Genomic DNA, 14,007 nt, shown 5'->3' with positions numbered 1-14,007 from the left:
AACACTAAGCACTAACACAATATAACCACTGTAATCGTTTTCCTAACTACGTAAACATCTAGTACTATAAAAAGATGAGCAAGCAAGAGAACAAGTAGGGGGAAAGAATTTAGCAGCAAAGATGGCAAAGGAATCAGGATATGCAAGAAGGTTTATGTTCTATGAAACTTAGAAGGCATATAAAAAATGAATTTAAGTAAAAATTCCTCCTTCTTTATATGTGAGTTATTATTTCTTCCAAAGACTCTGAAGTCAAACACCTTGGATCAGCATACCAGTTCACGGCTCTGTAGAACTACAGATTCACAGCCACTGAGCTTACAGATCCAAGAGGACGGTTCTGCAGTCAATACACTGGCAATAGTTTCAGTGTTGCGTGGGACTCCCATTTTGCTGACTTCCACTGCATTTATACTGACTACAACAGGATTATTTCAGACACTAGCGTGACTCTTACAAGTCACTGTCTCCTAAGTCACTGTTTCCTGCATGCAGTTGCGGCTGGCTGTGAGAGCAGCCTACAGGCAGCTGCTCTGCTTCTCCCCATTCTTGGCTGTCCCCCCCCTCCCTAGCAGAGTGGAAAAACGATATGAACAAACATTACTAGTTTTCCATTAACTCAGGGAACAACCTGCCCACCTGTGACAGGAAATCACCATATCTGAAGCAGGCGTGGGTGAGAACACTGCCCTTACTCTCCAGCTGGATGAAATTAGGTGTAACATGGAACTGCAGCCTAGGTTTGTTCAAAGCTTTAACATGACAACAGAAAGCATCTACGTTATGCAACGCGTGTACTACTAAACTGTTTGTTCACTAGGCCTCACAGTTCACACAGGACCAATAGTGACCCTCTTTAAACAGGATGGAATGCACTGACAACTAAAATTTATTCTGTATGTTATTTCTTACCATGCCCCTGAAATTCCTATTTTGCCAAAAAAAGTAAACCTGCTTGAGGTCTGGCCTTCCACAGCTGCACAGGTGAACCTCAATCTATTTTAAAGAAGGTAAATACAAACAACTAGATCATAAACACACACGCCTAAATTAGCCAAGCTAAGATTTTCCACTCCAGGAATGTCATCTATCTCCAATAGCAAAGATTTTAAGAACTCAAGACACCTACAGTGTAGCCTGGGAAGTTATTTTTAAAGATCATGTGGTACTATAAATACTTCCCAGCAGTTCCCAACTGCCGCATGAGCTGACCCTATGGGATGGAAAATTGAGTGTCCATTTAGTCAGGATTCCTCCAGAAATCAGAATAAAAATATCACTGTTTAGTTTGCTAAAAATATCTACATATTGAAAATATGAAAGGCCTTATTTAAATGCCATTCCCTTACAGCGCTCAGACCAAGAGTGGTCACTCAGCTATTCAAGTTTAGATCCTGTCATTCTCTTCTTGAAATACAGCTAATTTTCCACAAAGAAAAGTTAATGAGGTTTCTTCTATAGTCCCTGGTTAAAGGGGACTCCTGCACCCTCACAGTTACACACTAAGACTGAATAACTGAAGCCAGTTTTTTAAAACCGCAATGAACTGACTTTCTGCTTTGATATTAATGCGTCGAAATACAAGTGGCCCAGATCTCCAGAAATGCTGAGCACCTGAATTTGCAATTGACATCAGCAGGACATAGGGAGGTGGAAAACAAAATGCAAACAGGTTAACTGGTTTCAAACTGAAATTTGATTTGATCAACCTGATTTGAACAGATGGCTGGGTTACCTCTTGTCAGCTCTTACAGACATTGGTCTACAATTCAATGCAAGTGTCATTTTAAAGCAGCTGTAAATCAGATTCTCGTCCTCAGAAAATTTTCCTCCTAAACAAGTGTGCAGGTAGAGAACAACACTAATAAAATGTTATTCCAGACTTGGAAGACTTATCAGTACTGCTTTGAACAAGGAGGATAAAAGGATTTTCTTACTCCTTATTACTTTAGACTCAGGCAATTCACCACAGTTCTTGCTCCCTCCAAAGATTACTCATAATGAGCCAAACAAATAAAACTCAAGTCCCAGAATTCTGACAGACTTTGGACAATTCACGGGCACACATAATTCATAATGAGCACAAAGCAAGAAAGTAGCGTAACAGCTTCTCAAAACTAATTTGTGACTATCATTTGCTCTGTCTTGAAATCACTATACAGATACATTGAAATATAAATATAAAAGTAAGGAGTGTCAGGTCATCTCTGTATTGTGCAGTTAAAGTGAGTTGCAAGGAGAAGAAAAACTCCATGCACATTCAAATGCTACTGTCTGAAATGATCTTTAGAAGTATATGACCACTGGATCACACTGAAGCTGGGGCCACTATAGGAAAACATTCAGCTCACTGGAACTTAGTTGTGCATGGTCAAGCTGGGATGGAATATAAAGAAGTGGAAGAAAAGAGTAAATTAGAAAAGCACTGTCATATAGGTAACAGTTCATTTGACACCATGACCAACAAAGTCAGGGAGACAAGGAGAAAGGCTCAAATGAAGCAAAAAGCCCAAACAGATGAGTATTCTGTGTCAACTGGGTTGTGAGAACATAGCCGATACATTCACTGCTAGGAAAATTTGTAAACAGCTTTCTCAGATATTTTGGTAAGTTTTAAATAGCAGCAGGCAGAGAGGGACCTGACACAAAGATCAATGCATTCTGTATAGTGTGCTCCAGGATAACAAGGCTAAAGATTTGGGAGATCAGAGCTGGTTACTTCACAACCTAGGTAATTCACTTTTGATAATCCAGATCACTGTAGATATTTTACGACCGCCTGATCAAGGAGAACCTGCGGATGAAGCACTCCATAGACAGATAGGAAAAGCCTCACGCTCACAGGCCCTTGTTCTCATGGGCAACTCCAACCACCCTGACATCTGTTGGAAGGACGGTGCGGCCCGGCACAAGCAATCCAGGAGGTTCCACGATTGTGTAGAAGACAACTTCCTTCTGCAAGTAATAGGGGAGCCGACAAGGAGAGGTGCCATGCTTGACCTCGTGCTCACCAACACGGAAGGGCTCGTTGGAAGTGACTCTCCAGGGCAGCCTTGGATGCAGCGATCATGAGATGCTCGAATTTGAGATCCTCAGGACAGTGAGAAGAGCGTGCAGCAAGCTCACTGCCCTGGACTTCAAAAGAGCAGACTTTGGCCTCTTCAGGAACCTGCTTAGGAAGGTTCCATGGGATATAGCCCTAGAGGGCAGGGGGGCCCAAGACTGTGGGTCGATATTCAAGGATCACCTGCTGCAAGCTCAGGAGTGTTGCATCCCAACCAGAAGGAAATGCAGCAGGAGGGCCAGGAGACCTCCTTGGATGGATAAGGAGCTCCTGAGGAAAATTCAAATGAAAAAAGAGGCTTATAATAAGTGGAAGCAAGGACAGGTGGCATGGGAAGAGTACAAGGATGTTGTCCGAGAAGCAAACATAGCAAATAAAAAACAGACTAGGGAGAATGTAGGCCCCCTCAGGAAGCTCTCGGGAGAACTGGCTACACAGGATTTGGAGAAGGCTGAGGTTCTGAATGACTTCTTTGCCTCGGTCTTCACTGGCAAAGGCTCTGACCAAACCACCCAAGTCTTGGAAGGCAGATGCAGGGACTGTGAGAATGAAGACCTTGGGCCCACTGTAGGAGAGGATCTGGTTCGAGACCATCTTAAAAATCTGAACATGCACAAGTCCATGGGTCCTGATGAGATCCCTCCGTGGGTCCTGAAGGAGCTGGCGAATGAAGTTGCAAAGCCGCTGGCCATCATAGTTGAGAAATCATGGCAGTCAGGTGAATTTCCCAATGACTGGAAAAAGGGAAATGTAACCCCCATTTTCAAGAAGGGAAAATGGATGACCCAGGGAATTACAGACCAGTCAATCTCACCTCTGTGCCTGGCAAAATCTTGGAGCAGATTCTCCTGGAAGGCATGCTAAGGCACATGAAAATCAACAAGGTGCTTGGTGACAGCCAGCATGGCTTCACTAAGGGGAAATCCTGCCTGACCAAATTGGTGGCCTTCTATGATGGGGCTACAGAACTGATGGACAGGGGTAGAGCAGTTGATGTCATCTACCTGGACTTGTGCAAAGCATTCGACACTGTCCTGCATGACATCCTTGTATCTAAATTGGAGAGACATCAATTTGAAGGATGGACCACTGGGTGGATAAAGAACTGGCTGGATGGCCGCACACAAAGAGTTGTGGTCAATGGCTCAATGTTCGGCTGGAGACCAGGAATGAGTGGTGTCCCTCAGGGATCGGTGTTGGCACCGGTCTCGTTTAACATCTTCGTCGCTGACATGGACAGTGGGATTGAGTGCGCCCCCAGCAAGTTTGCCAATGACACCAAGCTGTGTGGTTTGGTTTTGATACCCTGGAGGGAAGGAATGCCATCCAGAGGGACCTCGACACGCTTGTGAGGTGGGCTGATGCCAACCTCATGAAGTTTAACCATGCCAAGTGCAAGGTCCTACACCTGGGTCGGAGCAATCCCAGGCACAGCTACAGGTTGGGCAGAGAAGAGATTCAGAGCAGCCCTGCGGAGAAGGACTTGGGAGTGTTGGTTGATGAGAAAATGAACATGGGCCGGCAGTGTGTGCTTGCAGCCCAGGAAGCCAACCGTATTCTGGGCTGCATCAAAAGCAGCGTGACCAGCAGATCAAAGGAGGTGATCCTGCCCCTCTACTCTGCTCTCGTGAGACCTCACCTGGAGCACTGTGTGCAGTTCTGGTGTCCTCAACATAAAAAGGGCATGGAACTGTTGGAACAAGTCCAGAGAAGGGCCACGAGGATGATCAGGGGACTGGAGCACCTCCCGTATGAAGACGGGCTGAGGAAGTTGGGGCTGTTCAGCCTGGAGAAGAGAAGGCTGCATGGAGACCTCATAGCAGCCTTCCAGTACCTGAAGGGGGCCTATAGGGATGCTGGAGAGGGACTCTTCATTAGAGACTGTAGTGATAGGACAAGGGGTAACGGATTAAAACTTAAACAGGGGAAGTTTAGGTTGGATATAAGAAGGAAATTCTTTCCTGTTAGGGTGGTGAGGCACTGGAATAGGTTGCCCAGGGAGGTTGTGAATGCTCCATCCCTGGCAGTGCTCAAGACCAGGTTGGACGAGGCCTTGGGTGATATGATTTAGCGTAAGGTGTCCCTGCCCATGGCAGGGGGGTTGGAACTAGATGATCTTAAGGTCCTTTCCAACCCTAACAATTCTATGATTCTATGTTAGGGTATGTTCAGTTGTAAGCATTAGAAAAAATTCTATTAAACATTTCAATGATGAGATTCTCACATGGTCATTTCAAACAAACAGAAAAATCAAGCTTAACGGAAAAGGTGAATGGAGATGTCACATGGGAAGAAAGATGACTGGACAGTCAGACTCAAGGGGAAAGGAGGAGAAAGAGCTGAACCATAACCCAGAGGGAAGCTTAACCCTGAATAAAGATGTCATTTTAACACAGGTGAGTCAGTTCCCTACAAAGCTGCTTGTGCCAGCAAAGTGAAGATGTAAACAGAAACAAGATGAGCTGGAGGAGAAGTGACAGTTTCTCCAGCCCCAGGGCTGGTTTGCCACTTCACAGCTCTTAAGCTCTTTTAAAAAAATGTAGGTAAAACTACAGCCTAAAGGTGTGTGTAACAGTCCAAGCTATTATTCAGTGTGCCTGCCATGGATCTGAAAAGATGTATTAATAATCTGCGGTTCGGTTGTGCTTTTATTGTACTATCTATTGTACTAAGTAAACTGCAGGGTCCCTCCCCCCCCCCCCCGCTAAACGTTTGTACAAGTCTAACAAAAATACGAGGAAATATTAAATCAGTATTGGTTCTGCTCTCTGCTATTTTCTTGCCTGTTCCACCAGTCAGAGTAATTACTTGTTCTAGTGTAAACAAGAAGGACAGGAGAAGTAAATATTCCACTTACATGACAAATGTATAAATGGTTACTATTTCCCCTTTTCAACATGTACAAATGGACCTAGACTATCAAATTCCCACAGCAGCCAACTGCTTCATTCAGCTGTTAAAATGTTACATCTCTAAATTATGAGCTAGAGGACTTTCTACTATAAAAAAAGTGAAGAGCAGAAACTGCGGTTTTCCTATATATAGATACCTCTTCACACCGGGACTAAAAGATTCTCTTTTCAATTATTTCTGACATTTCAATCAAAACCTCTAGGAAAGACAATTATTCTCCAGCAGACACATCATATGCAGCTAGAAAGAGAGGTAAAAAGGGAAATAATTAAAGCCAGTGGAATATAATGAGTGAAATTTTCTCCAACAAGAAGGGCTCATGGGCCAAATCACAGAGCTATCACACAAGCAGACTGTGCTCAAGTCTCACATACAGAGATGCCATGGACACTTAAAGTTAGCAAAATGCCCTTTAAGGAAAAAGCCCCACAGATTCAGAAGCAGGCATTCACAGCCATTTGCTACATAAGAATAGGAATTGTTACTGAACAAGCAACAATCTAAGCCTAACACAAATATTTAGATTTATTTCATGCATCTTTTTCATATGTCTTTTATAAAGACAGCTTGAAATATAATGGCAATGGCAAAGAATAATCCTAAAAATGGCACTCAATCAGTATTTCTGTCATGAAGTTAATGGTAATAAAACCAAAAGTAGTCCTGGCCATTCACCAGAAGGACCAAGAATAATTATCTAAGAATCACAGACTAGTTTGGGTTGAAAGAAACCTCTGGGAGTCATCTGGTCCCAAGACTGGTTTCAACACTGAAGTTAAAGCATGTTGCTTAGGAGTTTGCACAGTTAACTTTGAAAGGCTCCATGGATGGAGACTCCAAAGTCTCCACGACCAAATCTGCTCCAGTGCTTAACCACCCTCACAGCGAAGTTCTTCTCTCTCAGACATGTGGCCACATCTGCTCTATAATCCTCCTTCAGGCAGTGGAAACCTTGGTAAAGATCTTTCTCTCCTTGTCTTCCCCAATCAAAGGTCATGCACATCCCCACCTCGAATGTTACATCCTTCAGCCCCTCGGCAGCAGCCCTTCCTCTGGACTCTCTCCAGTTTGTGAGCATCCCTCTTGTTGTTTAGGGCCCAGAACTGGAGAAATGTTCTGGATGCAGATTCAGAGGCACCGAGCAGTCGTTTCCCTTGTCCTGCTGGTGGTATTCCTGCTGAGGCAGCCTGCTGTGTGGTTAGTGTTCACTGCTGGTTCACACTAAACCTGACTCCCAGCAAAGCTCCTGCCTTTATGAACTACCATTAGTAGCTGCCTTTAGCAGTCAGTCCCAGGATGACTACTGCATGGGGTTACTTCTCCCCAGCTGTGAGATTTGACATCTGCTTTTAAAACTTCACCATTCAGACTTTCATGTTTTCAGTTCTTTAATGAAGGATTCCAGCTGCAAAATACTTTGGAATGATTGAACTCTGCACAAATGTCCGAATCTAAACAAACAAACATGAAGCATCCAAAAATATTTCCCCCAAAAGGACAAGCTAGAAGCAATTTTAGTAGCTGAATTCTCAAAGTCCCTTAAGAAACAAAACAGCGGGGACAAAGTTAACTGGCTACTGCACACATGAGCAAGTTTTAAGCCCAATATAAGCCTGTATATAATTACTGAAAATTACTAAAGCTGCCTCCAGTGGACATTTTTAATTTCATTTGTTTGGAGAGCTCAGTTTCAGCATTATTGCCCATCTCTTTTGGTGCCTTGATTATCAGACTCGAGAATTAACCTGTTGAAAGGAAGTCTGTAAACAAGTAGGTATTACTTTATTTGGACATTGTGATAGGTGCCTGTATTTCTACCCTGTAGTCTAGTATGTGATTAAAAGACAAACAACATCATGCAACACAGTTCCTGAAAACTTCAGAGGTCAGAATTGAAGTGTCAGTGCTACAAGAAGCTTTTGTGAGTAGGTTTTCCAGCCATGTGACATAGGGCCTATATCAGGAACTGATACAAATTTACATGTGCTGACTTAAAACTGCAGCATTAGCTTCAAGTGCTTACAAAAAGGGAACTAACACACACATCAACCTCTTTAAATCCATCTCTAATTGAAACTTTACAATAATGCATTTCCTACCTTAAAAAAAAAATTAATAATCAATCCAAATGTGTTATTCTGTCAGATAAAAAAAACTACTTTGGAAAAAATACCAAGTGGGAAACGTTTATCTTGTCTGTGAAACCTACTCAGACATTTTTCTACCCAAATTATGACACCATGTCCAGATCCCTTTTTAAAGGAGAAGCTAAAAAGAGTCATTTCCTCTTGGCAATAAAGCTGTATGTCGAAATAATCTTCTTGTAAACTAAAACTGGTTTCCAACCCTTTCAGTTCTAATGGCCAGGTATTTTTCACTCATTTGCAATGGCTCGTGCAGAATTACAGTGACATAGCACGCAGCATGAGCAAAATCCGCATCAGACAAGATTATGCAGATTTTTCCCAGTTTCTAACCTCTATAAGGATATGTTTCAACAATCTGATCCAAACAAGGCGACCTACCTCAAGCAAGTGATGCACAAGGAAACTAAGATTTATATTGTATCAGTATATCAGTGTTTAGTACCAAAATGTGCAATCCACAGTCCCTGAGTTAGGCAGTTCAACTTCTTATATCATAAATGAGATATACATGTATCAGCCTACAATTCAGAAAAGCTAAAAGTCAGCTAGCAGCAGTGAAGGAAAGACAGGTCTGAGATTCATAAACTAAAGACTTATGCTAGTTTGAAGGACAACACAACTGCAACACAAGACAAATATTAAAATACTGACAACAAAAACATCAAGGTCACACAGAAAATGCCAGGAATGGAAATTTTCAGAAAAAAAAACAACAACCCAACCAATTTTTCGAATACACTGGAAGTACAGCCAGGGCTTTAACTTTTGCTAGTAAATCAGGGGTTATATGTCATCATATTTATATGAGGCCACTTCCTGTTCAAAACCCTATATAGAATACACAGGAGCAAAGAGAAGAGTCTGAAACCCATCTAAATTTCATAAGATACGATTGCTTCCAAGACAGGAAATGCTTCAATAAGAGCCCAAAAGAGTACCCATTACCAGCTGATCAACCAAAACTACTATGGAATCACTGATTTTTACTTCTGAATGCAACTCTAACAAAGTTAAATAATTGACTAATAACCACGCTACTGACTTTATAAAGAAAAAAACAATACAACCAACCCCACCAAAAACCTCTAATACTTACTCCAGATAACCTGTTCCTGTTTCAGTCCGACTGTGTACTGAAAATACTTTCATTAAACATTGTTTTCTTATTATTACCCTTGTTTTCTCAGAAGGTTCCACAAGATGATCCAAATGTGACCTAAAACAAAGCAAAACACAACATGTCATTAACCAAATGAGAAAAATCAGCAATTTCTAGTTGATTTAGTAGTGCCGTTAACTTTTGGGGCAGAAATGTCCAATTAACCCCACATTTTCATTCTCTTCAAATGGTACAACAACAGTAAAGTCAGTATTACTCAATATTACACAAGCGAACAAACCAATGTCAAGTCCTCAAATGCTCCGTTACCAGGAAAAAAAAAAGGAAAGGAAAAAATATGTTGGAGTTGCCATTTATTCTAACAATACAGGTATCACAATCATTAATTACACAGTAAATACATGTTTTAGCTGCTACAAGTATTTTTAAATTTGGGTCAGATCCACAGACAAAACAAAGGGAAATAGATCTGTCTTCACCCTCCTAACACATCTTCTCTCGTACATTTGGCTGTAAGCTAATCTATGTGGGTTTTTTAAGAGTTTAATGTCATCGGTAGTCCTATTGTGGAGAATTTGAGCTGATAACACAGGTGATCCCATCTTACTATTCATATTTTAATTTGTTAAACGGCAGGAGAAAGGTTCAATAGTTCTCCTCTTACCAACATCCTCCACACAAAGCAGCTCCACAGAGCCAAGGCATCATCTCCATTTAGCTCTACCTTGCAAACCAGGCTCTCAACAAAGTGAGATACACAAAAAATATTTAAAACCACCTTGAGACCAGAGCAGTGCTATCAGTTTGCGTTGATACTATTAGTTTGTAGGCCGAGCCACAAAACACAAGGCATGTACTACACTCCTCCTCCCATAAACAATTCTGTTTCTAAGCCACACTTAGGAGTACACATTGTACTTGTAGGAACTCAACGTGATCAGGAACCAGGGCTGTCATTCCCTCTGTCCCATGCAGAGCAGAACCTCTGTAGGGATCAGTATGTAGAGCACTCTGAAGGAACTTAGGTTTCTTCAGTTGCTTTGAGGGAAAAATAGTTGCTGTCCATCTGCTGAAGTCTGGAAAAAATAAGCTACTGCTCCATGCGCAACCTTTTGAAAACTATCTGGTGGTGCATCAAGATATGTACTAGTCCAGAAACTTCTCATGATTAAAGCCTAAGAGCCTACAGGAGGCAACAGCCAAAAAGGAAAACTTGAGGAAAAACTGAGTGCAGATTTCTAAAACGTGTAGGATTTCTAAATCTTACACAATTTAGAAATTACATGGACAAAGGAACAGTGTGAATCTCTCATACCCAATGCTAAACTACCAGTCTGCCACCAACGTTCTCCAGCCATGTCACTTTGCTTTTATGGAGTCAGAAAAATCAGAACCAAAACCTAGTGGCCAGAAGGCAGGAGCCTGGGAGGTATGAAATGCCTCATACTGTAGATACAAAATGAACAGTCACTACTTGCAGAACTTCCACCTGGGGAAGCACTCAGGTGGGCTCAAAGGAAGGACGCAATGTATGTCTGAACCACCATGCCCTGGGGCAGAAGCAGGATTTTAACTGAAGATGAGATATCTCAACCTTCTAGAGCTATCTGGCTAACCAGTCATATGATGACAAACCAGGTGGTGGGAGCCTGACACACCATTCTAAATTCATAGGAAATCTTTCACGGGAAACGTACCAGCACCAACATAACAAACTATGGTGCTTTGAAATCGCAGATATGCCACTGCTGGTGTGTATGATGCAAGCTTACCTAACAACAACGACTTCCACAGAGGCTGGCAAACCACAGAGAACCCTCCCAGCTGCAATGTAGGAATCACAGGCAAAACATGCCAATACTAGTTTTCTAATATCAGTGTATCACTGATACACTGGAAACAACTGTGACCTTATTCCTTTCCTACCAGGGTACCATGGTAGATAGTACCATACTATCTATCCATTTTATTAAGTTCATCAATGCAAACAATGTGTAACACATATGTTGTCAGATTTCTGGACTAAAGAGTGCATTTTATGAAATAACTCAAATACTAGAAGAGTCATATTAGTGCTGCCACTTCTGCTCAGAGCCACCCTCTGTCTCATTTTTTCCTTTCTCTTCACAGCACGTAGTGCAAACTGTGACCTGAAACAGGAAATAGCTGCTTGGCTCCTACCAAGCTTCAAGTCATGCCCATCTTAGACAGTCAACCTCCAAAACTCCATTCGTTTCTAAGACACTGGTGAAGCAAGGACAGCTAATGCTTCTCGTGCCTTATTCAGAATTTGGTGAGAAATAGAAGAAGCACGATTAGCACAGTGCTCAATGCACTGGCATTCAACCTGAGGGGTAGGCACATGCATAAAACCCAGAAAGTATCTAGGGTGTGTAAATTGTAGACATTTAATAAGATAGTACATTGTGAACAGCTCCTGTCACAGTATATCAGCTCCTGCGTTCGCCACAGTCTCTTGCTTGCTAGATTGCTGCTCACTTTCCTACAGCCCTGTCCTTCTTCCTCTCTGTTCTCACAGTAGTTTGATCTCCACTGCAATTCAGACATGACATTGACAAGAGGCTTCCTGCTGGTCCTCTGCAACCAGCTGTACCCTGAGGATAGATAGGGGAATGGCTAGCTCTCCAGACCTTGAGGCATTTCTGATGTATACAGACTAACTACCCACTGCTAGATTCGAGCATTAGAAAAGCCCTTAACTACAGGCTGACAGTGCACAGCTTCATTTTTCTAGCTAACCAACCTTCCTTATTTCTCAAAGATTATGAGAGACGGTTATCGCATAACCATAGATCACATCAGGGTCAACCTTTCATATGCCAGTTCACTTTCTACCTTCAAAGCATGCATGGGAAAGTTTTCAGGGCTGGTGACTACACCAGCTAACAGACACTCTGATGGCCTTTTAACTACCGTGAACAACCAGCGAGAACTCCAACTGTACAAGAAACACACAAGGATATACTGGGAGCAGAGCAAAGGTCAGAAAGACTTGAAGCAAATACCTCAAGCAATGTACACAAACTGGAATCCGATGAGCACACGCCTCTTCCCCCCGGCACCTCTCTGGGGAACATGGCAAAGACACAACTGTCATTTGGATGTTACTACTGAGGCCTTCTTTAATGGATCTCTATTGACTGTGAGCTCAATCAAGAGCACAACACATCACAAAACCATCTTGGGCACTTGCCCATACCAATTCTACAGAAAGTACCACCACAAACCTAATAGAAACCCTATTCTATTTCAGGTTACAGCTTTTGCATGAGAAAATTTATTTTGCAGGATAATAATTTTTTGTGAATCTTTTCATTACACCTTTATTACAGAGGTCATCTTTGTGCAAATCGTAACTGGTTTGGAAAAACCAACTCTAATAACCTTACAAACTAATTCAGAAATGGTGGCAATCAAAACGCCTGTGACAATACAGTAAAGTCTACAGTTGTACAGTGTGAACTTCTTTATGTCCACAGAAACACTTACGAATGCATGAGAAAAAAAAAAAACACACTGTACCACAAGGGAAAAAAAGGGGAAAATGGACAGGAAACTTTTGCCTATAGCTCCTGTGTGGTATTTAATGTAAAATGGAAACAATTATAAGCCAGGGAAACCCACAAAGACATTAAAACATAAATCAATAAACAAACAAGGGGGAGGGGGAAGAAAATCGTTCAGCAGCAGTACCAAATGCCACACAGAAATTACTGGGTTAATTGCAGCACTATGGTCTCCTACCCTGTAACAATTTCTAGACCCAGGAGACAGGCTCCTCTGTGAACTCTGCCAGAGCACACAAAGAAACCATTTGTTAGAGAGGATACTCTGCATGCGCTTTAGGGTAAGGAACTTTGAGTGGGTTGAATGACATGACATAGCAGTTTCTTGAGTATCTTCCTCTCCGCAAATCAATCTCCTGCTCTGGAAGAATGCACTGAGGAAGGCAACAGGACCAGCACTGAGAACACTAGGAGATGTTCTGGACAGCAACGCAGAGAGAAACATACAGCTAGGGTATAGCTGTATAGCTTTTGCGTCACATATTCAAAGCTGTCTTGCATATTTCCTGCTCTCAATAGTACTGAAGATTGGACAAGTGAATGTAAAGCTGAATTAGCTGTTGTAGCACCCACTCAGCAATGAAGAAACTCACCATCATTTCAACACGTCTTATACACGAGGAGGACTAACTATCAGTAAATACCCCTAATACCTTCAAAAGAGAAGAACACTGAAAAACATAAAGCAACATTCTTATCCCTCCTTCCTCAGTCTTAACTTTCAACAACAATAAGCTCAAAATTCTTCAAGAACATTTGCTATCAGTAATTGAGCCATTATAACCTCAGGGTTATATAGCTCAGGGATTACAACAGTGAGAAGAAGAACTTGCAGCAGTACACATGTGCCTGAATCACAGCAACATGCACCTTCCACATACTGCATGCACATCTTAGTGCAAAGGCTGAAAATGCAAATTAAAACCTGAAGTTGAAAAAATTATTTCTTGTATGTGGCATAGGGTTACATGCAAACTGATCCAAAGAGGGGAACCACACATAAGCATCATCCTAATTATGCAATGCCCACAGTCTCTTCAACAGCAGAAACCAGTTTTGACCTTTTAAAGGTGGCATTTCTGCAGTAATATCAAGAGACAGTAATTTACTGATAATAGCCAGCATACATGTTATACACACACAGCAATGTTCTTCCTTGTGTTTGAATTTCACAGG

At 42.0% G+C, this 14,007-nt stretch overlaps 1 protein-coding gene across 2 annotated transcripts in view; it reads right to left on the bottom strand.

Moving 5' to 3' along the window:
• The window catches only part of PIK3CB (phosphatidylinositol-4,5-bisphosphate 3-kinase catalytic subunit beta), a 103,175-nt gene that overhangs the window by 50,771 nt on the left and 38,397 nt on the right, over positions 1-14,007 (bottom strand). For both annotated transcript variants that reach the window (XM_057429033.1, XM_057429034.1), the window contains exon 2: positions 9,221-9,340. The gene's annotated coding sequence lies outside the window, so the exon portion shown is untranslated. The remainder of the gene's footprint in view (positions 1-9,220; positions 9,341-14,007) is intronic.

The sequence above is a fragment of the Pezoporus wallicus genome, unplaced genomic scaffold (genome assembly GCF_028554395.1).
Source record: "Pezoporus wallicus isolate ANWC-B61680 ecotype Strahan unplaced genomic scaffold, APGP_CSIRO_Pwel_v1 contig_593, whole genome shotgun sequence".
NCBI classification, from domain to species: domain Eukaryota; kingdom Metazoa; phylum Chordata; class Aves; order Psittaciformes; family Psittacidae; genus Pezoporus; species Pezoporus wallicus.
Note: the sequence above shows the minus strand (reverse complement) of the source record. Positions and strands in the feature narration are given on the sequence as shown.